Here is a 23,212-nt window from a genome sequence, read left to right as displayed (position 1 = left end):
CTAACCGTGATGCACAGATGTTGCTCTAACCTGGTGCCCATGCCTTTTTAGAGGATAAGTAGCACTATAGAACAATTCTGATCTGTATTCCCGTGCATCGAGTTCAACCCATTGGGCTCCGCCCCTGGGTATAGTTGAATTATTGATGTTGGTAACCGAAGGTTGTTCAGAGTCCCAGATGAGATCTCGGATGTCACGAGAGTTTACGGAATGATCCGGAGACAAAGATTGATATATAGGAAGTATCCATATGGCTTCCGGAAGGTTTTCGGGCATTACCGGTAAAGTATCAGGAGTGATGAATGGGTTCCGGAGTTTTACCGGGAGGAGCCACCCACCCGGGAGAGAAACAAAGAAGCCCAAGGGTGGCGCACCAGCCCTTAGTGGGCCGGTGGACAGCCCAAGGAGGCCTATTCGGCCAAAGGGAGAATGTAAAGGAGGGTGGGGCTAAACGGCATTGGAGGAGGACTCCTCCCACTCCTCTTGCACCGGCCGAACCCTAGGGCGCCACCCCTCCCCTCCCTCCTATATATAGTGGAGATGCGAGAGGCTTTTGGCACCTCAAGCCAAGGCGCAACCCTCTCTCCCTCCACCACTTTGTGACACCCCGTAGCTAGTTCGGTACGGTACAACGAAGCCCTGCCGGAGTAGCTCCACTACCATCGCTGCCATGTCATCGTGCTTCCGAAGAATTCAGCTACCTCTCCGTCTCTCTTGCTGGATCCAGAAGGCGGAGATTGTCATCGAGCTGCACGTGTGCTGAACGCGGAGGGGCCGTTCGTTCGGTGCTAGATCGGGACGGAGTTCGTGGGACGACTTGTGTTTTGGATCGCGGAGACGTTCAACTACATCAACCGTGTTTCTTAACGCTTCCCGCTTAATGATCTACAAGGGTACGTGGATCCGATCTCCCCTTTCGTAGATGATCATCACCATGGATAGGTCTTGTGTGTGCGTAGGAAACTTTTAGTTTCTCATGCAACGTTCCCCAACAATTACATCAAGGAGGAAGACATTAGTATTTGCAAAGTGCACACATATCTGAATGTTGCATACACATTGACTAAGCCTCTTCCACGAGCAAAACATGATCAACACGAGAACTGTATGGGTGTTAGATTCATTACAATGTAAATCACATAAATATGTGAGCTAGATTATTGACTCTAGTGCAAGTGGGAGATTGTTGGAAATATGCCCTAGAGGCAATGATAAAATAGTTATTATTATATTTCCTTGTTCCAGATAATCATCTATTATCCATGCTAGAATTGTATTGAGTGGAAACTCAAATACATGTGTGGATACATAGACAACACACTGTCCCTAGTAAGCTTCTATTGGACTAGATTGTTAATCAAAGATGGTCAAGGTTTCTTGGCCATGGACAAGAGTTGTCACTTGATAACAAGATCACATCATTAGGAGAATGATGTTATGGACAAGACCCAATCTATGAACGTAGCATGTGATCGTGTTAGTTTATTGCTACTGTTTTCTGCATGCCAAGTATATGTTCCTCTGACCATGACATCATGTACCTCATTGACACCGGAAGAATACCTTGTGTGTATCAAACGTCACAACATAACTGAGTGACTATAAAGGTACTCTACAGGTATCTCCGAAGGTGTCCTTGAGTTAGCATAGATCAAGATTGGGATTTGTCACTCTGTGTGACGGAAAGGTATCTCAGGGCCCACTCGGTAATACAACATCACAACAGGCCTTGCAAGAAATGTGACCAAAGAGTTAGTCACGAGATTTGTATTACAGAATGAGTAAATAGACTTGCCAGTAACGAGATTGAACAAGGTATAGAGATACCGATGATCGAATCTCGGGAAAGTAACATACCGAAGGACAAAGGGAAATAATATACGGGATTAACTGAATCCTTGACATAGAGGTTCAACCGATAAAGATCTTCGTAGAATATGTAGGATCCAATATGGATATCCAGTCCCGCTATTGGTTATTAACCGGAGAGTGTCTCGGTCATGTCTACATAGTTCTCAAACCCGTAGGGTCTGCACACTTAAGGTTTGGTGACGTTTTGGTATAGTTGAATTATGTATGTTGGTAACCGAATGTTGTTCGGAGTCCCAGATGAAATCCTGTACATCGCGAGGAGTTACGAAATGGTCCAAAGACGAAGATTGATATATAGGAATGATGTATTCGGGTTCCAGAAAGATTTCGGGCATTACCGGTAAAGTACCGGGAGTGACGAATGGGTTCCGGAGGTTCACCGGGAGGGGCCACCCACCCGGAGGAAAATCACATAGGCCTAGAGGTGGCACACCAGCTCATGGTGGGCTGGGTGGCCAGCCTCATGGGCATATTCGGCCGAATAGAGGAGAGGTGGGGCAATCCTACTAGGAGGAGGACTCTTCCTCCACCAAACCGAATTGGAGGAGGACTCCTCCCCCTTGTGCGCCACCGGCCAACCCTAGGGTTTTTTCCCTAGGGCACCACCCCTCCTCCCACCTATATATAGTAGAGAGGAGAGAGGCTAGCCACACCACAAGCCACAACGCAGCCCCTCTCCCCCACTACTTCGTGACACCCCGTAGGCTAGTTCGACAGTGCACGGCGTAGCCCTGTCGGATCAGTTCCTCCAACATCACCTCCATGCCGTCATGTTGTCGGAGAATTCATCTACTTCTTCGCCCCTCTTGATGGATCAAGAAGGTGGAGATCATCATCGAGCTGCATGTGTGTTGCATGCGGATGTGTCGTCCGTTCAGCGCTAGATCGTGATTGGATCACGGGACGGCTTGCGATTTGGATCACGAAGACGTTTAACTACATCAACCGCGTTTCTTAATGATTGCCTCTTAGCGATCTACAAGGGTATGTGGATCCAGTCTCACCTCTTGTAGATGGCCATCACCATGGATAGATCTTATGTGTGCATAGGATTTTCTTTTGTTTCCCATGCAACGTTCCCCAACAGATCCTGCTCCAAAGGATATCCTTCTTGTCCATGCTAGGTCCTTCATTCATAAGTACAACAAAAGTATCTAAATTGGGCAACGTCATATGTTCATGAACATTAGAAGGATTTCCAAGAAATGAAAGTACATGGTAATTTAATTGGCATGTGCAAGCTCTAGTAACTCATCGGGTATATATAGCAGCTGGGACTGCGAGTGTAACAATGGTCTTGATATCCTCATCATCCTCCCCTTCTTGAACTAAAGTCGTCCTTGACGGGATCTACCTGGAATGCATAGCTTGTTAGCATGGAACACAAATACATCATTATTGATGAACTTGTTCCATGTTCTCCCTTCTTTACAATTCTCAGCATCATGCACATATTGATCTTTGATGGTCTCCAAACCAAATATTTTAAAGTCAAGTTGTGAAAGCATAGTATAATGACGAGACAATGCATCGGCAATAACATTTTCTTTACCCTTCTTGTGTTTAATGATGTACGGGAAAGTCTCAATGAATTCAACCCATTTAGCATGTCTACGATTCAGTTTTGCTTGACTGTTAATATGTTTCAAAGATTCATGATCAGAATGTATGACAAATTCATTGGGCCATAGATAATGTTGCCATGTTTCCAAAGTCTGAACAAGAGCATATAATTCCTTATCATAAGTAGAATAATTCATACTAGGCCCACTCAATTTTTCACAAAAGTATGCAACAAGTTTACCATCTTGTAATAACACACCTCCTAATCGAATTCCACTAGCATCACATTCAAGCTCGAAAGTCTTATTAAAATCAGGAAGTTGGAGTAAAGGAGCATGTGTCAACTTATCTTTCAAAACCGTGAAGGCTTCTTCTTGTACGGTACTCCAAGCATAAGGCACATCCTTCTTTGTAACCTCATTGAGAGGAGCAGCAATGGTGCTGAAATCTCTCACAAAATGCCTATAAAATCCGACGAGTCCAAGAAAACTCCTCACTTGTGTGACTGTTTTGGGCTGCGGCCAACTCTCAATAGCTTCAATCTTGGCTTTATCAACTTCAATTCCATGTGAAGTAACAACATAGCCAAGAAAATATGCTCGGTTGGTGAAAAGGTGCACTTCCCAAGGTTACCAAACAAACGTGCATCACGTAGAGCAATAAAAATAGCACACAATGATCCAAGTGTTCCTTCAAAGATCTACTATAAATCAGTATATCATCAAAGTAGATACCACAAATCGTGCAATGGAAGCACGTAAAACCTCTGTTGGGGCATAGTTTACGCCTAAGTAATTTTGGTGATTGACGACAGTACCGTAAAGGACTAACCTTGTGTGTTAAGGTTTCAGATAACACACGTCAACGGCACAAGACGACTCGTCTCCTCATTCATGGAACGGAAGCACGGTGCTCTCTACGATTCTCTTTATTTGAGTCATAGGAAAGCCGTACTATTAAGAGGGGATCCGTAGTGGAAAGGTTTTGGTGGAATCTATCTTTGCACGCGCACACTTCACATATTCTCCCTTACCTTCTTCTTTGGAGCGGCCCCCGCCACTGTGTTTCTTTCCTCCTTGCAAAATGGTCCCCAGCGGTAGTACCACTGGCCCTAGCGGTAGTACCGCAGGAATGCTAGCGTTAGTACCGCTGCAGCCAGCGGTAGTACTGCTAGCTGACGGTAGTACCTCCCCTGGTCAGCGGTAGTACCGCTCCAGGAGCTTAGTACCGCTTGCCTAGCGGTTGTTCGTGGACGGACCTTTTTGCGAAGACTTTCTTGGCGGTAGTAGTGCTTTTGCACTACCAGGGGCCCAGCGGTAGTACCGCTGCATCCAGCGGTAGTACCGCTAGGCGGCGGTAGTACCGCCCCTGGTCAGCGGTAGTACCACTGGAGTGCGAGCGGTAGTACCGCTGCAGCCAGTGGTAGTACCGCTGGAGCTCGGGCAGAGAGTGGGAAAACGGTCTGATTTTTTCCCCCACTATATAAAGGGTTCTTCTAGCTGTGGAACCCTATCTCTTACCTCTCTAAGCTCCATTGTTGCGCCCCAAGCTCAAAAGTGCCCGATCTCTCTCCCTAGCCAATCAAACTTGTTGATTCTTTAGGGATTGGTTGAGAAGGCCTAGATCCACACTTCCACCAAGAGAAAAGTTGATTCCCCCACCAATCCCTTGCGGATCTTGTTACTCTTGGGTGTTTGAGCATCCTAGACGGTTGAGGTCACCTCGAAGCCATATTCCATTGTGGTGAAGCTTCGTGGTCTAGTTGGGAGCCTCCAAGCTTTGTGTGGAGTTTGCCCCAACCTTGTTTGTAAAGGTTCGGTCGCCGCCTTCAAGGGCACTTATAGTGGAATCACGGTACCTTGCATCGTACGAGGGCGTGAGGAGAATACGGTGGCCTTAGTGGCTTTTTGGGGAGCATTGTGCCTCCACACCGCTCCAACGGAGACGTACTTCCTGTCAAAGGGAAGGAACTTTGGTAACACATCCTCGTCTCCATCGGTTCCACTTGTGGTTATCTCTATCCTTTACTTTGTATTTGCTTATGCTTGTGACTATATCTTACTTGTCTTAATAGCTCTCGTTGTTAGCTTCTTTAGGGTTCACCTCTTGTTGTATTATTTGTGAACCCATATGTTGTTTACCTTAACTTGCTAAGATTAATTAAAAAGTGGTCGTTGTCTATTCACCCCCCCCCCTCTAGCCAACCATATCGATCCTTTCAATTGGTATCAGAGCCACGTCTCTTTATTAAGGGTTTAACCACCCGAAGAGTATGGAAGGCGGAGAGGGAATTAACCATGGGCAACCCGAGGCCATGGACTTGACTTCGATCACAAGGGACGACTTGAATACGGCTATGGCCGCCCTCAAGACGTCCTTGACGAACAAAGTCAAGACCATGCTTAAAGAGTTAATTGAGGGACTTAAAAGTTCACCCGAACCGGCTATAGTGGTTAAACCCACCGTCACCGATTCGGAGGCCAACTCCTCTAAGGAAGCGGCTAAAGGTATGCGACCTACCTCATCTCACGAAAAGGATGGGACTGGAACATATGCCTCAGTTCCACCCCCCATGGTCTATGGAGGATCCGTTCCCGCACCTTGTCTTAATCCTGTTGGTCCTCCTCCTAAGCTTGTGAAAGGTGACTTTGCTAACTGGGTATTTTCTATTAAGTCTCATTTGAATCACAGCTCAACAAACTTGTGGAGAATCATCGAGCAAGGATATTATCCCCATGACCCAAGCAACCTCACTCCAAGAGAAGATGCAGACAATCAATACAATCACTCTGCGTTGTTTATTCTCCAGTCTGCAGTGCCACCTGAAGATCTTCCCCACTTGCGTCCCTTCACGTTGGCCAAGGATTGTTGGGAGCATATTATGGTGTTCTACAAGGGAAGCTCAAGCATTCAACGATCCAACTATGAAGTGATACTTGATAAGGCCGATGAGTTTGTGATGAAGGAAGACAAGGACCCTCGTGATCTCTATCGGAGGGTGACTGCTATTGCTGTGGCGCTCAAGGATCATGGGAGCAAGGATGTGGATTATACATGGGTCAAGCGCAAGTTCCTCAAAGCCATCATGCCTTTCAACAAAGCCATGTCATCTGTCATTCGTCAGCGGCCAGACTTCCACTCCTTGTCTTCCAGTGAGGTGTTGGATGAGTTCATTGCAATGTCAATCATGAACGAAACAGCCGACAATGCACTTGCTCGTGTTCGATCAAAGACAACTTCACTCAACCTTGCATTGAAAGCAAAAGCAATGCTTGAAGAAGAAGAAGAAGAAGATGAGGAAGAGGAGAGCTGCCCTGAAGACACAAAGTATGCCTATCATGAGCACATGGCTCTTGCATCAAGGAAATTCTGGGGCAACAAGAGGAACTCAAGACCCACCTTCACCAAGAACAACTCGAGTGGATTCAAACCCAAACAACGAGTAAGGACATGTTATAACTGTGGTAACGTGAGTCACTTCGTGGCCGAATGTCCCTATGAGAAATGGGAAGACAACAGAGGCAAGCTCATTCACAAAGACAAAACCAAATCATTTCCAATCAAGAACAACTTTGTGAATAAACCTCACCCAAAAGGGATGGTGGCCCTTGAAGAGTATCCTTCCGATGATGATGGTGATGATGATGATACAGTGGAAACGGCAACTGTTGCTATTGCCACTACCTCTTCCCAGAAGGTGTCTCTCTTCAACGCCCCCAACGAGAACCACATCACCAAGTGCCTCATGGCAAAAGGTATCAATCAGGTAACTCCCATCATTAAGACCAACATTTCTTCTACTCCTTCATTGTTAAATTGTGTTGAAGATAGTGATGTTGGGGAACTTAATGAGCATGATCTTGATAAGTTTCTGTGCACTCTCAAGGGAGAACCCAAGAAGCACTTTGTTGCTCTCTTGGAACAACTGGGTGAGGCCACTGACCTCATTGAGTCTCATGAGGAGACCATCTCCGAGCTTCAGGGACATAGTCGTGACTATGCCAATGAAATTGCCGAATTATCTAGTGCTCTAGAAGAGGAGCGCACTCTTCGTTTGGCTCTTGAGGAGTCATATAACGATGACTGCGCTAAAATGCAAAAGAAACTAGATCATGATGTTGTTCTTACTCGTATGCTTAAATCTGAAAAGTATGCTCTTGGGGTCGGCCATGACAGACTCAAAGAGGAGTTTGACATGCTTGACAAGGCCCACAAAGCCTTGAAAGGTGCTCATTTCTCTCTGAAAGAGTCTCATGATCAACTCCAAGCAAAGCTTACCAAGGAGATCTCTACTTGTCCTCCCTTTGTGTTAATTGATAATGCTTGTGCAACTAACCCCTGTTGTGAGCATTTACATCTTGTGGAGGAAAATGCCAAGTTAAAGGAGAAACTTGAGAAGGGCCTTGTGGCATGCATACAAGGTGAGAAGAGTCTGAACGATCTCTTGAGCACTCAAAAGGGTGTTGTAGGAAAGGAAGGACTTGGACTTACCTCCAAGTCAAAAGGTAAAAGGAGGAACAAGAACAAACGATCTCTCACCCTCATGGACATCTTTGTCAAAGAGGGTGAGGGGACTCAGAAGGTGAACAGGAACAAGGTGGACTATGGGAACCCCAAGAAGGGCAAAACCGTTCCTACTAACACAGCCGGCAAACTCAATTCTTCTTATGTTTTGTGTTGTGCTAGTGATGGGCATGTTTATGCCAGATTTGTTGGTTCCTACGATGAGGATATTGAATGGGCTATCTGGGTTCCTAAGACCCTTGTCTCTAACATGAAAGGACCCATTAAAAATGGGTACCTAAAACCAAGCCTTGATCTATTGCAGGAGTTTGCTTCCGGTGGGGTGTCATGGTTGCTCGATAGTGGAGAAACAAATCATATGACCGGAAGCAAGGAATTAGTGGTGGATGTGCATCCTTCTCCATCTATGCCCACCCATGTCCAATTCGCCGATGCATCCTCGTCAAAGGTATTGGGATTTGGTAAGGTGGTCGTCCCTCAAGAGTTATCTATTGAGAAGGTCATGCTTGTTGAGTCACTTGCCTACAATTTACTTTCGGTTCGTCAACTTGCAATTATGGGTTTTTCCATATTATTTGATCTTGATACTGTGGTCCTCTTGAGGAGCAAGACTCTTAAAGTAGCCTATGTTGGATATGTCGAAAATGGTCTTTATGTGGTGAACTTCTCAAAGCGACCCACTAAGACCGCGACGTGTTTAATGGCTAAAGTTGACGTGGGCTGGTTTTGGTATCGCCGTTTAGCTCATGTCAATATGAGATCTTTGCAAAGTCTTCTGACAGGGGACCATATTCATGGACTAACAAATGTGAGTTTTTCTAAAGATCGTGTTTGCAGTGCGTGCATTGAAGGAAAGATTCATGAAACTTCTCATCGTCCAACGACTCTTATCTACACTAAGAGGCCATTGGAGCTTCTCCATATGGATCTGTTTGGCCCTCCATCATTTGATAGTCTTGGAGGCAGAAAGTTTTGCTTGGTGATCGTTGACGACTACTCAAGATATACTTGGGTATATTTCTTCAAAAAGAAGAGTGAAACTCAACAAACTGTCATCAACTTTGCTAATGAAGCCCAACGTCAACATGAAGCAAAGATCTTGATGATTAGAAGTGACAACGGCACCGAGTTCAAGAACTACACCTTGGATGAGTTTCTAGGTGATGAGGGAATAAAACACCAATATTCAGCACCATATACCCCTCAACAAAACGGCATGGCAGAAAGGAAGAACCGGACCTTGATAGATGCTGCAAGGACAATGATGGCAGAATTCAAATCTCCATATAACTTCTGGGCAGAGGCCATAAACACAGCATGTCATGCATCCAATCGGCTCTACATCTGCAAAGGCTTGAACAAGACTCCGTATGAGATTCTAACTGGAAACAAACCCAATCTCAAGTACTTCCGGGTATTCGGGAAAGGAGCACGGTTAGCTAAATTTGATTCTAGAGCACATGAGGGTATGTTTGTTGGTGATGCTACAAACTCTCATGCTTACCGTGTACTCAACAAGTTCACCGGACTAATTGAGGAGACGTGTAACGTAGAGTTCGATGAAAATAATGGCTCCCAAGTGGAGCAAAGTGGTCTTTGTGATGTAGGTGATGAAATTCCTCCCCAAGCCATAAGAAGAATGGGGATTGGTCAAATACTCCCCATTGAGGAACCCCTTGTGGCCGAAGGAGAAGGACAATGCTCTACTCAAGTGGAGCCATCACCTCCACAAGCCCCACACGCTTCCAGTGAACAAAGTGAAGACTCTCAACAAAATAAAGTAGCTCAAGGTCAAGAGAAATTCCTCAACAAAGATGATGTGTCTCAGAATATTCAAGCACTACCCCAAGACTCCGAACATGCTCATGATCAAGATCAAGTGCAACCCCGAGATCCAGACCAAGTAGAAGCACAAGATCAAGATCAAGAGCAACCACAAATACAAGAACAAACTGGTGAACCTGCTCAAGTCGAAGGATAAGATGATCAGGAGACTGTCTCACAATTCCCCTCTGGAACTCCAACAGCCGGCTCAAGACGCAAGGGCAAGCAAAGGAAACAAGTCGATGCTCCCCCGTTATCTAATGAAGAACTCTTGGAGCGTCGAGCAGCCAAGAATGAGAACAAGCTGAAAGTCAAGTCACATCTTATGAAGAATGTACTTGGCAGTTTAAAAAGGGGAGTATCCACCCGTCAACAGCTTTGGAATTATTGTGAGCATCACGCGTTTGTCTCGTATTGTGAACCTCAACAGGTACAGGAAGCGCTCGATGATGAGGATTGGCTTATGGCCATGCACGAAGAACTTAACAACTTCGAGCGCAACCAAGTCTGGGATTTAGTGCCTCGGCCAACGGAGGAACATAATGTCATCGGGACCAAATGGATATTCAAGAACAAGCAAGATGCCAATGGAATTGTGATTCGAAACAAGGCAAGATTGGTGGCTCAAGGCTACTCCCAAGTCGAGGGTATCGACTACGGTGAAACCTTTGCCCCTGTTGCTCGTTTAGAAATTATTCGCATGTTGCTGGCATTTCCTTCTCATCATAACTTCAAATTACAACAAATGGATGTGAAAAGTGCCTTTCTTAATGGTCCTTTGAATGAGTTGGTCTATGTCAAACAACCCCCGGGATTCGAACATCCCAAGCTCCCCAATCATGTGTACAAACTCAATAAGGCACTCTATGGTCTTAAACAAGCCCCACGCGCGTGGTATGAGTATCTTACTAAGTTGTTCCAAGATCGTGGGTTTGAAATTGGGAAGATAGATCCCACTCTTTTTACTAAGAGGGTTAAAGGGGATTTGTTCATATGCCAACTATATGTTGATGATATTATTTTTTGGCTCTCCTAACATTTCCTTCAATGAAGAATTTGCTGCACTAATGACTGAGAAGTTTGAGATGTCCGTGATGGGAGAGTTGAAGTTCTTCCTCGGGTTCGAGATTACACAAGGTCTAGAAGGGACATTCATCAAACAAGCCAAGTACACTCAAGACATGCTCAAACGGTTCGAGCTCAAAGATGTCAAACCGGTCAAGTTCCCCATGCCAACAAGATGCAAGCTTGACAGTGATCCCAATGGTAAAGCAGTGGATCAAAAGGTATACCGCTCCATGTTTGGATCCCTCCTTTACCTTTGTGCATCTAGACCAGATATTATGTTGAGTGTAGGGATATGTGCATGGTTTCAATCCGCACCAAAAGAAAGCCATTACATGGATGTTAAGCGAATCTTTCGATATTTGGCTCATACCCCAAACTTTGGCCTCTGGTATCCCAAAGGAGCAAACTTCAATCTAGTTGGTTATTCTGACTCAGATTGGGCAGGAGATTTTGTGGAGAGGAAGTCAACGTCTGGAGGATGCCAATTCCTTGGTCGCTCATTGCTAAGTTGGTCGTCAAAGAAGCAGAATTGCGTCTCCTTATCATCCACCGAAGCTGAGTATGTGGCAGCTGCAAGTTGTTGTGCACAATTGCTATGGATGAGGCAAACTTTAAAGGATTATGGTGTCACTTGTGACAAAGTGCCTCTTCTATGTGACAATCAAAGCGCTATCAAGATTTCCCTCAACCCAGTGCAACATAGCAAAACCAAACATATTGATATTCGTCATCACTTCATTCGTGAACATATCAAGCTAGGTGATATTGAGGTTCACTTCATCCACACTGAAGAGCAACTTGCAGATATTTTCACTAAGCCTCTAGATGAAGCAAGGTTCCGGGAGTTAAGGCATGAGCTAAATATCATTGATTCAAGTAATGTGGATTGAAACTAGGCATGTTGCACCTCACTTTGCATTCCATCTTGGTCTAGATGTAGGCATGGACATAGGGGGAGTGTTGTTCTCTCAATGAACTTTCCCTCCCTCCATTATGCATAAATCAATCTAGTCTTTCACTTTAGCCATTGTCAAATGGCACTTGTGCTTCAAAGACGAGCATTGGTCATGAACCCAAGGATAATTCTTCGCGGTGTCCTACCATTGTCTCAAACATAGGTGGCCTCGGCCACCGCCCCTCCCACCTTTCTTTTGTATAGAAGAAAGGATATACAATGACAAGTCGGTACATTTTTCTAGGTGCTATCTCGTTTTTACTTACTTGTCATTTGCCCAAGTTCTTCTCTTATCCTAGGCCGCGTTGTGACATTTGCAGCGGTACTACCGCCAGGAGTAGCGGTACTACCGCCAGGACCCCAGTGGTACTACCGCCAGGGGTAGCGGTACTACCGCCAGGACCCCAGCGGTACTACCGCTAGGTATGGCGGTACTACCGCCAGGATTCCCATCTAACACGACCGGCTAGGAAATTTTTAGTGCTGTCTCAAGGGGGAGTAGTGCTACCGCCAGGGGGAGCGGTACTACCGCCAGGACCCCAGCGGTACTACCGCCAGGCAGCGGTACTACCGCTAGGTCCTCAGCGGTACTACCGCTGGCCCGTACCCCTTGGGCTATATAAAGGAGGGGGAGCCCGTTTTTCTCAGGCTCTTTATTCTTTCTCGCGGCTCCTCCCTCCCCTAGCCTGAAATCCCCCTGTTTTGATCTCGTTTCGTGGAGCCCCTTCTCTCTGTTGGATTGGAAGGGTTGCTCCACCTCTCCTTCCTCCTCCAAGGGCCATGAATCCCGGTAAAAGCTCCTCCCCTTCTTCTATTTGGTTGATGTTCTTGTTCTAGGGGTAGGAGCATTGGGGGATTGGATCCATGTCTTTGATCTTGTGCCTTGTTCTTGGATGGCTTGAAGGAGATATTTGAGGGGAGTGTAGGTCCTATGAATCGTTGCTGATTATTTTGCCATGCCCTAGGATTTACTTGTTTTAGATCTAGCACTTGAACTATGTTTGGATTAGATCTAAAACTTTCCCTCTCTTGCCTAGGCATGTACTTATTTTGGTGATACCTGTGATCCTCATGTGAGTAGGGCTGGGGTGGAGTTCTTAGTGTTCATATACAGCCTATGCCCCTCGTAAAAATCGTGTAGCCCTATGCATGAGGTCTATTTTTATCTGTCAGATCTGAAAGTCAAACCCCAGCGGTACTACCGCCAGGGGTAGCGGTACTACCGCTAGGACCCCCAGCGGTACTACCGCCAGGGGTAGCGGTACTACCGCCAGGAGGATTCACTGTGCATTCTTTTCATGTGCTTGGCAATGAGTGTTTATTTTTCTGCTTTTTCTAGTTCATTGCATTGACTCTTTTTGTCGCTTCTTTTTCGATGTGTGTTTTGTGTCACAGGTAGTTCTCGCCGTTCGAACCCCCCACGGGACACGCAGTCAAAGCAGTTTGGCAACCCAGAGGCTCCCGAGGGGTCTGCCACCTTAGGTCTGCAACCCAAAAAGCAGTCCTTCAAGAAGTCCGCGCACAAGGATAAGGGGGTCAATGTCCGAACAATGCCCCCCAAGGACTTTCTGCAGTTTCGCACTCAGAACCATTATCTCAAAGAGAAGGCTGTGATCAAGAATGTTGACCATGTTTGGGCAAAGGATCAGTGCAGGATCTACCGTGATATTGTCGCGCAGTTTAAGAAGAACTATGTCCCCGTTCAGTGGATTGACCTAGCTCATCTTCAGCGGAACCTGGACTATTTTGGTGATGCCCTCTCTCTGATTGACAAACTGGGCATCAAGGACATCATCACTTTCAAGACAGATTTTGACCCCACTGTTGTTGCTCAGTTCTATGTCACGGTCCACTTCTCTCCTGATGAAGAGCGCTCTATGGTGTGGATGACAGGGACTCAGAAGATGACCGGTACCTGGCGTGAATTCATGCAATTCCTCAAGGTTGACTTCCAGGGCGCTGACACTCCACTTGGGTTGCGTCCTCATGCTGCAGCCCCCACCGATAGGCCCCTCGCAAAGGACAGATTGCAGAAACTCTATGTGAGGAAGGGTGTGCTCCCCAAACATCTGGACATCATGCATCGGATCCTTCGCAACACCCTCTTCCCTCGCATTGGTAACTTTGACGAGGTTCATGGCTCTTTGGCTGAGATGTTGCTGCTTTGTGAGGAGGCTATGACTAAGGAGTCTGCCCCTCTTGATATTTCTAATGTGATGTTCACGGAGCTCTGGAACTGCATCATCATGCGTAAGGTTCCCATCTACGAGCCCTATCTGTTCACTTATATTTGTCAGAAGTGGCAAGAAACTTTTCCAGAGGAGGTGCTCTACGCTCAGTCTGACTACATTGTGCACGACCCGATCAAGCTTCGCGTCAAGGAGAAATGGGCCAACCCATCAACTTCCTCTCAGCACATGGATACTGACACAGAGACTGCTGCTGACAGAGGAACCGCCTCTCAGTCCCGCCCTTCTGCCATGCCATCTTGGGCCATCAAACTGCAGGATAAGATGAAGACTCTATTCTGTATGCAGGCTAAGGGTCAGTACCAGACGCACGTGGCTCAGAAGGAGAGCCGCCAGAGGCACAAGCGTGTTCTCAGGACTCTTGATGCGGATCAGAGGACGACATCACTCCAGAGGCTATTTGGATGCAGGCTCAAGGTTACCAGTGGTCTGGCGATGAGGAGGAAGAGGAGGAGCAGGACGATAAGGAGGGTACCGACGAGTCTGGCGATGCTGAGGATGAGGAGTAACTACCTATGGCGTTAGGTGTGCCCCTTTTTGGTGTCTTGTGCCAAAGGGGGAGAGAGTCTAGGAGCTGGATTTGCTTTCATAGTCGAACTTTGCTTTGCTTTGCTTTCTTTCGTCGTTTGCTTCGAACTTGGTTTGCTTCTAGTTTGCTATTGTTTGTGAGACATGAACTTATGTGAGATTTATTTCCATCATATGCTGTGAGTCATATGCCCCGTATTGTCATATATCTCTATCTTTTTGTTCTCATATTATTCTCTGTGCAAATCCGGTATTGTCATCAATCCACCAAAAAGGGGAAGATTGTTGGCGCATAGTTTATGCCTAAGTAATTTTGGTGATTGATGACAGTACCGTAAAGGACTAACCGTGTGTGTTAAGGTTTCAGATAACACACGTCAACGGCACAAGACAACTCGTCTCCTCATTCATGGAACGGAAGCACGGTGCTCTCTACGATTCTCTTTATTTGAGTCATAGGAAAGCCGTACTATTAAGAGGGGATCCGTAGTGGAAAGGTTTTGGTGGAATCTATCTTTGCATGCGCACACTTCACATATTCTCCCTTACCTTCTTCTTTGGAGCGGCCCCCGCCACTGTGTTTCTTTCCTCCTTGCAAAATGGTCCCCATCGGTAGTACCGCTGGCCCTAGCGGTAGTACCGCTGGAATGCTAGCGGTAGTACCGCTGCAGCCAGCGGTAGTACCGCTAGCTGGCGGTAGTACCGCCCCTGGTCAGCGGTAGTACCGCTCCAGGAGCTTAGTACCGCTTGCCTAGCGGTTGTTCGTGGACGGACCTTTTTTTGAAGACTTTCTTGGCGGTAGTAGTGCTTTTGCACTACCAGGGGCCCAGCGGTAGTACCGCTGGGGCCAGCGGTAGTACCGCTAGGCGGCGGTAGTACCGCCCCTGGTCAGCGGTAGTACCGCTGGAGTGCCAGCGGTAGTACCGCTGCAGCCAGCGGTAGTACCGCTGGAGCTCGGGCAGAGAGTGGGAAAATAGTCTGATTCCCCCCCCCCACTATATAAAGGGTTCTTCTAGCTGTGGAACCCTATCTCTTACCTCTCTAAGCTCCATTGTTGCGCCCCAAGCTCAAAAGTGCCCGATCTCTCTCCCTAGCCAATCAAACTTGTTGATTCTTTAGGGATTGGTTGAGAAGGCCTAGATCCACACTTCCACCAAGAGAAAAGTTGATTCCCCCACCAATCCCTTGCGGATCTTGTTACTCTTGGGTGTTTGAGCATCCTAGACGGTTGAGGTCACCTCGAAGCCATATTCCATTGTGGTGAAGCTTCGTGGTCTAGTTGGGAGCCTCCAAGCTTTGTGTGGAGTTTTCCCCAACCTTGTTTGTAAAGGTTCGGTCGCCGCCTTCAAGGGCACCTATAGTGGAATCACGGTACCTTGCATCGTGCGATGGCGTGAGGAGAATACGGTGGCCTTAGTGGCTTTTTGGGGAGCATTGTGCCTCCACACCGCTCCAACGGAGACGTACTTCCTGTCAAAGGGAAGGAACTTCGGTAACACATCCTCGTCTCCATCGGTTCCACTTGTGGTTATCTCTATCCTTTACTTTGTATTTGCTTATGCTTGTGACTATATCTTACTTGTCTTAATAGCTCTCGTTGTTAGCTTCTTTAGGGTTCACCTCATTGTCGTATTATTTGTGAACCCGTATGTTGTTTACCTTAACTTGCTAAGATTAATTAAAAAGTGGTCGTTGTCTATTCACCCCCCCCCCTCTAGCCAACCATATCGATCCTTTCAACCTCATTCATTAATCTCATGAAAGTGCTAGGTGCATTAGTTAACCCAAAAGGCATAACTAACCACTCATATAATCCAAACTTAGTTTTAAATGTTGTTTTCCATTCATCTCCCAATTTCATGTGAATTTGATGGTATCCACTACGCAAATCAAGTTTGGAGAAAATTGTAGAGCCACTTAATTCATCAAGCATATCTTCTAGCCTAGGAATAGGATGACGATAACAAATAGTAATACTATTCATGCTTCTACAATCAACACACATACGCGATGTACCATCCTTTTTCGGCACTAGAATAATAGGAACAACACAAGGACCAAGAGATTCGCGTATATAACCTTTGTAGAGCATCTCCTATACTTGACGCATAATATCCTTCGTCTCCTCTGGATTGGTGCGGTATGATGCACGGTTGGGTAGCGATGCATCGGGAATTAAGTTAATCTCATGCTCAATCCCTCTAATAGGTGGTAATCCCGATGGCACGTCTTGTGGAAAGACGTGAGTGAACTCCTGCAAAATGTTAATGACAGCAGGAGGCAAAGAGGGAGGCATGTCCTCGAATGAAAATAATACCTCTTTGCATACGAAAGCATAGCAAACAGATGTAGTAACATCCAAATTAGTAATATCAGATTTAGTGGCAAGTAAACAACCACTCTTCAGTTTTATTTCAAATGCAACACTAGATGATGGTTTATTAGGCTTATTGTGTTGCTCAAATTCCTTTGCTACAATTTGATTTTCACTCTTATGTAGGTTCTGTTTTGCTTTATTAGCTCTAGCAATGTCATTTTTCATAATATGTTCAGGAGACATAGGAAGCAAAGTTATAGTTTGATCCTTATGAACAAGAGTATACTGATTTGTCCTACCATGGTGTACAAATTTTTTATCAAATTGCCATGGTCTTCCAAGTAAAACGAAGCATGCTTGCATGGGTACCACATCACAATCAACAAAATCAGAATATGTAGCAATGCTAAAATGCACATGAACAGTACGTGTTACCTTAACCTTGCCACTGTTGTTGAACCACTAGATGTAATAAGGATGAGGATGTGGTCTCGTGGTGAGAGACGGCTTCTCTGCCATCTCCATGATAGCTAAGTTGTTGCAACTCCCTCCATCAATGATTACGCGAACAAAATGTTCCTTCACAACTCCCTTTGGATGGAACAAGTTGTGCCTCTGATTTTGCTCAGCTTGTGTTACCTGCACACTTAAAACACATTGAGCAACTAAGCTTTCATACATGTCAGCATAGTCAGCAGCCATGTATTGTGTCTCTTGTTCAGTATCATATACACCCTGTTCTTCACTTGCAATAAGAGCCAGAGTCTCCTCGTCGGAATCACTAGCGGAGTCATATCAACCATCCTCAGTAACAATCATCATACGCTTGGATGGGCACTCTCTCTCATAATGACCTCCACCCTTGCAACGATGACAGATAACCTCATGTGTTTGCCGTGTGAATGCCATGGATGAAGAAGAGCTCTATGCTGGCCCAGAAGGTGTGCTCTTGGTGGAGGGTGGGGCAGGGGCCTGTTTCCTAGTATCTTTGTTGGAGTTGGTGGCTGAAGTAGGCTGTGCTGATGCAGGAGGACGTGTGGAAGTAGATGAGGTTCATGGCATCCATGAGGAAGTGCGACCTACAGAAAAGTTAGTTCTCACCAATGCGTGTCGATCCTGCATTTCACGTTCAACTTTGCAAGCAAGCTGGAATAAACGACTGATAGTGTTATAATCATTATATTTTAGAATAGTCTGAATATGTCTATTTAATCCACCCATAAAACATGCAATCATAGCTTCATCGTCCTCGACAATACCACAACTAATCATGCCAGTTTGTAATTCATGGTAATATTCTTCTACAAATTTATTTCCTTATCTTAAACGCTGCAATTTTTGAAGTAATTCACGTTGATAATACGATGGGAACCCAACGAGTACGCATAGCAGTTTTCAAAGCAGCCCAAGTAGTTGGAATATTAGCATGATGTATTCTACAATGTTTAGACCACCAAACACAAGCAAAACTAGTGAATGAACAAACAACAGCAGCAACATGTCTATCCTCAGGAAATTGTAAGCATGTAAAACGTTGCTCTGTTTCTAACTCCCAAGTAAGATATATATCATGAACATACCGACCATCAAATGTAGGAATATTCAATTTAAGTTTAGGGAGATGGTCATGATCCCATACTTGAGGGGGCGGTGCAACCATACCAATGCGATTGTAACCATGTGAAAAACCCCGTGCTTGTGGTTGTGGTTGTTGTCCCTGGTGCTGATTTGGAGCAACCACTACCTCATCATCGTTATCACCATCATAATCCTCATTTTTCTCAGCCACAGAAACCTCAGTAGTAGCAGCAGAAGCAACAGGAGGAGCAACAACACCAGAATTATGTGTTTGGTCGGAAGGCACACATCGCGCTTGTCCCAAAAAATACGAGCCTCGTTGCTATCGTTGTTGTTGTTGTTGTTCTTGTTGGAGAGGAACAGAAGCTGCAACTGGTGGTGGTAGACGGGCAAGCACCTCATTGAACTTCGCATCCATCTTGGTGTCGAATGTCTTCTCCAAACCGTCTATCTTCTCCATGGCCTCTCCAAGGTTGGTCACGAAGTCTTGTACCTAGTCAACAATCATTTGTTGAAATTTATCATGGAGCGCCCGGTTGGTCGGGCTCTCCGAGATGATATCGTCGTCTTGTGATCCTGGTATGGTTAGCACCAATAGGAACACAGAAGAATATGAACCTACACACTACTAGGAAGTGGTGGTGATGGTGGTGGTGGTGGTGGTGGTAGTGTGTCACAAATCTGTCAAGCAAATCTCAAATTCTTACCAGTTCTTACCCAGTAGCAAGTGGTGATCGACAACCGGTGTAGTCAAAACTCTCAAAGCTTGGATAGAGCGTTTGCCACATGGTGTCCAACACACGATGTAGATGTACGTGGAGCTAGGAAGGCTTATAATATGGTAGCAAAAAGGGTCAGCAATAATCAGTTCAGAAATGCAAAGTTGAAAAGATGCTCAACGACAGTACCGTGCTGGTCCTAGGCTAGATCGTACAAGAGACACGAGCCTAGAACACCAAGAAAATCACGACGCTACACGTAATCAAGGGAAGAGACACCCTGATTTTCTTTCTCTCCTTTTTTGCGCTTTTTTGTAAGAAAATTACTATAATGGCGAGTGTCTCAAAACTCTTCCGAATGACCAAAAATAGGATAGGAACGAATTTTTTTGACTATTTTTTTCTTCTGGAGCAATTCGGGGCTGTGACAACCAAAAATTGTGACAAAAATCACTATGGTGGCGAGTGTCTAAAACTTTCTAAAAAGCCTAACAACATGATGGCGAAAATATTTCACCCTCTGAAATTTTGGCCTAAAAAGTGCTCTAAAAAGCATGCCAGACTCTTTTTTTCTGAAATCTACTCAGGTAAGGAAACGCGAAACCGAAAACAAGAGGATCTCAAAATTAACCTAATACATTAAGGACTCGGACTAGGATTGGTGATGGATATGTGGTGGTGATATATGGCAGCAATGATGATGGTGGCATGGTGATGGTATATGGCAGCAATGATGATGGTAGCATGGTGGTGGTATATGGCAGCAATGAAAGATGGCGCGATGGCGGCGTGACAACCTATGAATAGAACTCGAAACTCTAAAGGACTATACACTAAGACCAGCAACTCGACACGACAATGTAACCGCAAATTCAACAAAGAAAAATACTGAAAAGACTATGCAAAGGCTCAGCTTGGTTCGGATATGATGATCTAACCCTATTTTTTGTGGCTTTTCAGTGGACTATAGGTATGAAGAATAGATGCAATCTAACTACAAAAAATCGGTAAAATCTCACCAAGCAACCTAGAAATCTGATACCACTTGATAGAGGCGAGGGTCCCGATCTTTCGATGAGTTGGTGGTCATCGTTTTGGTGGAGTAGACTTTGATGATCCAAGTATGAACGTGTGAGGACGTCATGCTTTAGCAATCGCTAAACCAACTCCAAGAGGTTATTGACCACGCCGGATCACGATCAATCTGACCATGAGGGTCATTTTCGTGCACACAAACAAAGAACAAACAAGAAACTAAGATTGCAATCTGAATATTGAGAATATAAGAGGAAAGCTTTATTGATGAAAGTGGAGTTCTATGACGCCTTTGTCTGGTCGTGGAACACAAACGAAGAACGCGAAGTTGCAGCTATGGAAAACTTGTAATCTAAATAAAATCCAAGTCTAAACGGCGCCCTAAGGGTTGTATATATGGGGGATAGAGGAGGAATTTCATGACCCCTTGGAGGAGGGGTCTGAAACCGACCCTAACTCAGTTTTCCCACACATACGGACTCTAAAAATAGCCTATATTATGGTATTATCAAATTAGATGGACCCAAAACTAAGGTGGCGCAACACCTATAATAGCATATGGACAAAATTTATAAAGTGGCGTATTGAATATTTCGTTCAAGCCTTCATGCTCTCTTTATGATGGCTTTAAAGTACGAGAATCACCAGTGAAAGCTCCATTGTTCTTTCCCGCGCGTACACCTTCTTCTCCATGCTTGATCCCACTCCAACGGATATCCTTCTTATCCATGGTAGGTCCTTCATTCATAAGTACAACAAAAATATCTAGCTTAGCCATCATCATATGTTCATGAACATCAGAAGAATTTCAAGAAACGAAAGTACCTGGTAATTTAATTGGCATGCGCGAGCTCTAGTAACTGGTCCAGTATGTATAACAATGATGTTGATGTCCTCATCACTCCTGATAGTCCGATAAGCGGGTTGTCAAACATGAAGAAGACAAAGGGATTCGCCGCGATCGGCTATAGACTAGTTTAGTGTATCCGTGTCGTGAGAATGAAGCTCCGCACGGCCGGACGTGTACATCGCTTTACCTTTTTTAGTTAAGATATATCTAAAATGTAAATGTTTTGGTCCGATTTGTATGAAGTTCGTTCTGTTTGCATGAATTCGTCTGGTTTGTAAATAAGTGTTTGAAATGTATATGAACAACGTTGGATGTTGGTTCTAGCATCCATGTCCGCAAGCTCGTTCTATCTGTGGACAGATTCCATAGCAAATTTGCGGGTTAATGCTCCTTATGACTTAAAATATGTTTTTTATTCATAAAAGTTTAGAAAATACTTTTGTAGAACAAGTAAAATAAAATACTTTTTTAATATTTTTTTTTTAAAATTATTAAAGGACTACATACGGAATAAAATGAGTAAATCTATACTCTAAAACACTCGTGGAGCTTCGTGAGGGCAAAAGAGTGCCATGGCCCGCCCAGCCCGTGGGGTAAAAATGCATATAACAGTACATATATACGACTGCCTTCCGCGTGTAGCCTCGCCTTGTCACGATTCTCTTCTTGGCATCCAGTGTATGTTGCTTACTTGATGACTCCCTTGATTGCTCTTCCTATTCAGCAGAGCAGCAGATCGACGCTAGGGCACGAGCCACACGTACAACCACAGGGAGGGCCAGATAGAGCTGGCACAGAGCCGCGTAGGTTGAGCTGTCGGTCGCACCGTCGTAGACTCGCAGCAAGTAGCAGCGCCAAGCGGTGCGGAGGCTTGAGGGTGACCCATGCATCGGTGGCTCGACAATGGCCGAGGAAGCAGTTAGGAGCCGTGGCGGACAGCCGGGCAAGTAGCAACCTATACGACGACCGCTGCTGCACAGGCATCTGTGCATCCTCCAAACTCTCATCTCTTGGTCATTGGTCAGTATTATTTTTCCTAGAAAATGTAGGTTGTAGCACTGTGAAATTCAATCAATTGATAATACATGTCTTAATTTGGTACTCCCTCCGTCCCAAAATAGCTGTCTTAACTTTATACTAGCTGTCTTAACTTTATACTAGCTCTAGTACAAAATTGTACTAAGCTTAATACACTTATTTTGGAACGGAGAGAGTACTAGATAATTGTCATGGCCTCATGGGCAGGCTAACTATCGCAGAATCAATTTGGTTTTCAAGGGAAAATAGAGATGATACAATTACAGATGAAGTTGAGAAAGAATTTTCAGCAGCAACTCTTGATCCACTGCTTGAGTTGAAATATTTTGTGTTTTCTTTTAGTTTCGCCCACCCAGGTTTTCTTTCGTAGCTCCACCACTTGTTTAAAGCAAGTTTATATACATTTGTATATAATCTTCTAATGAAATTTTAAAAATATATATTTTAAAGCGAAGAAGTAGACATCTTGTCCCAATTGTTCCCCGAAGATGGACGGCCGTGCTCGTTATAGTTGGTTAAACAGACCGGCCTAAACAGGACAACCCGTGAACACGCCGGCACGAGGTCGTGCCAAGCATGCAGCCCGCCTCGGACCATGCCTGGACCTGAAGACTAGGGGTTAAAATCGGCTAAAAAACAGCCTAAAAACGATCCAAAATCAGGACTTACGTGCCGATGAACCGGTCCGTATAACTCCCGTGTCATGCTTGGAGCTGCACACGTGGGCCGACTAAGGCCCTGTTTGGAACCACAATAGATTATAATAATCTGGATTATGAAGATAGATTATATAATCTGGTTTATAAAAATAATCCAGGTGAACATGTTTGGAGGCCAGATTATATAAACTGTAATTCAGATTTTACATTGTACAATGACATGTTTGTCCTGTTTATAAAAATAGGACAGTGACGGTGGGAGTAGGTAATTATCTTTAACTTTACAAGGATAATAGGTCATTAGTAATCCATAATCTGATTTTAGCTGGGTAGAGTAGATTATGAGTTTTTAATAATCTGGTCATCTAGTTTTTAAAATCTACTCCCTCCGTCCCAAAATAAGTGTCTTAAGCTTAGTACAAATTTATATTAG

Source organism: Hordeum vulgare, chromosome 1H (genome assembly GCF_904849725.1).
Source record: "Hordeum vulgare subsp. vulgare chromosome 1H, MorexV3_pseudomolecules_assembly, whole genome shotgun sequence".
NCBI lineage: Eukaryota > Viridiplantae > Streptophyta > Magnoliopsida > Poales > Poaceae > Hordeum > Hordeum vulgare.
This window is presented reverse-complemented; position numbering follows the sequence as displayed.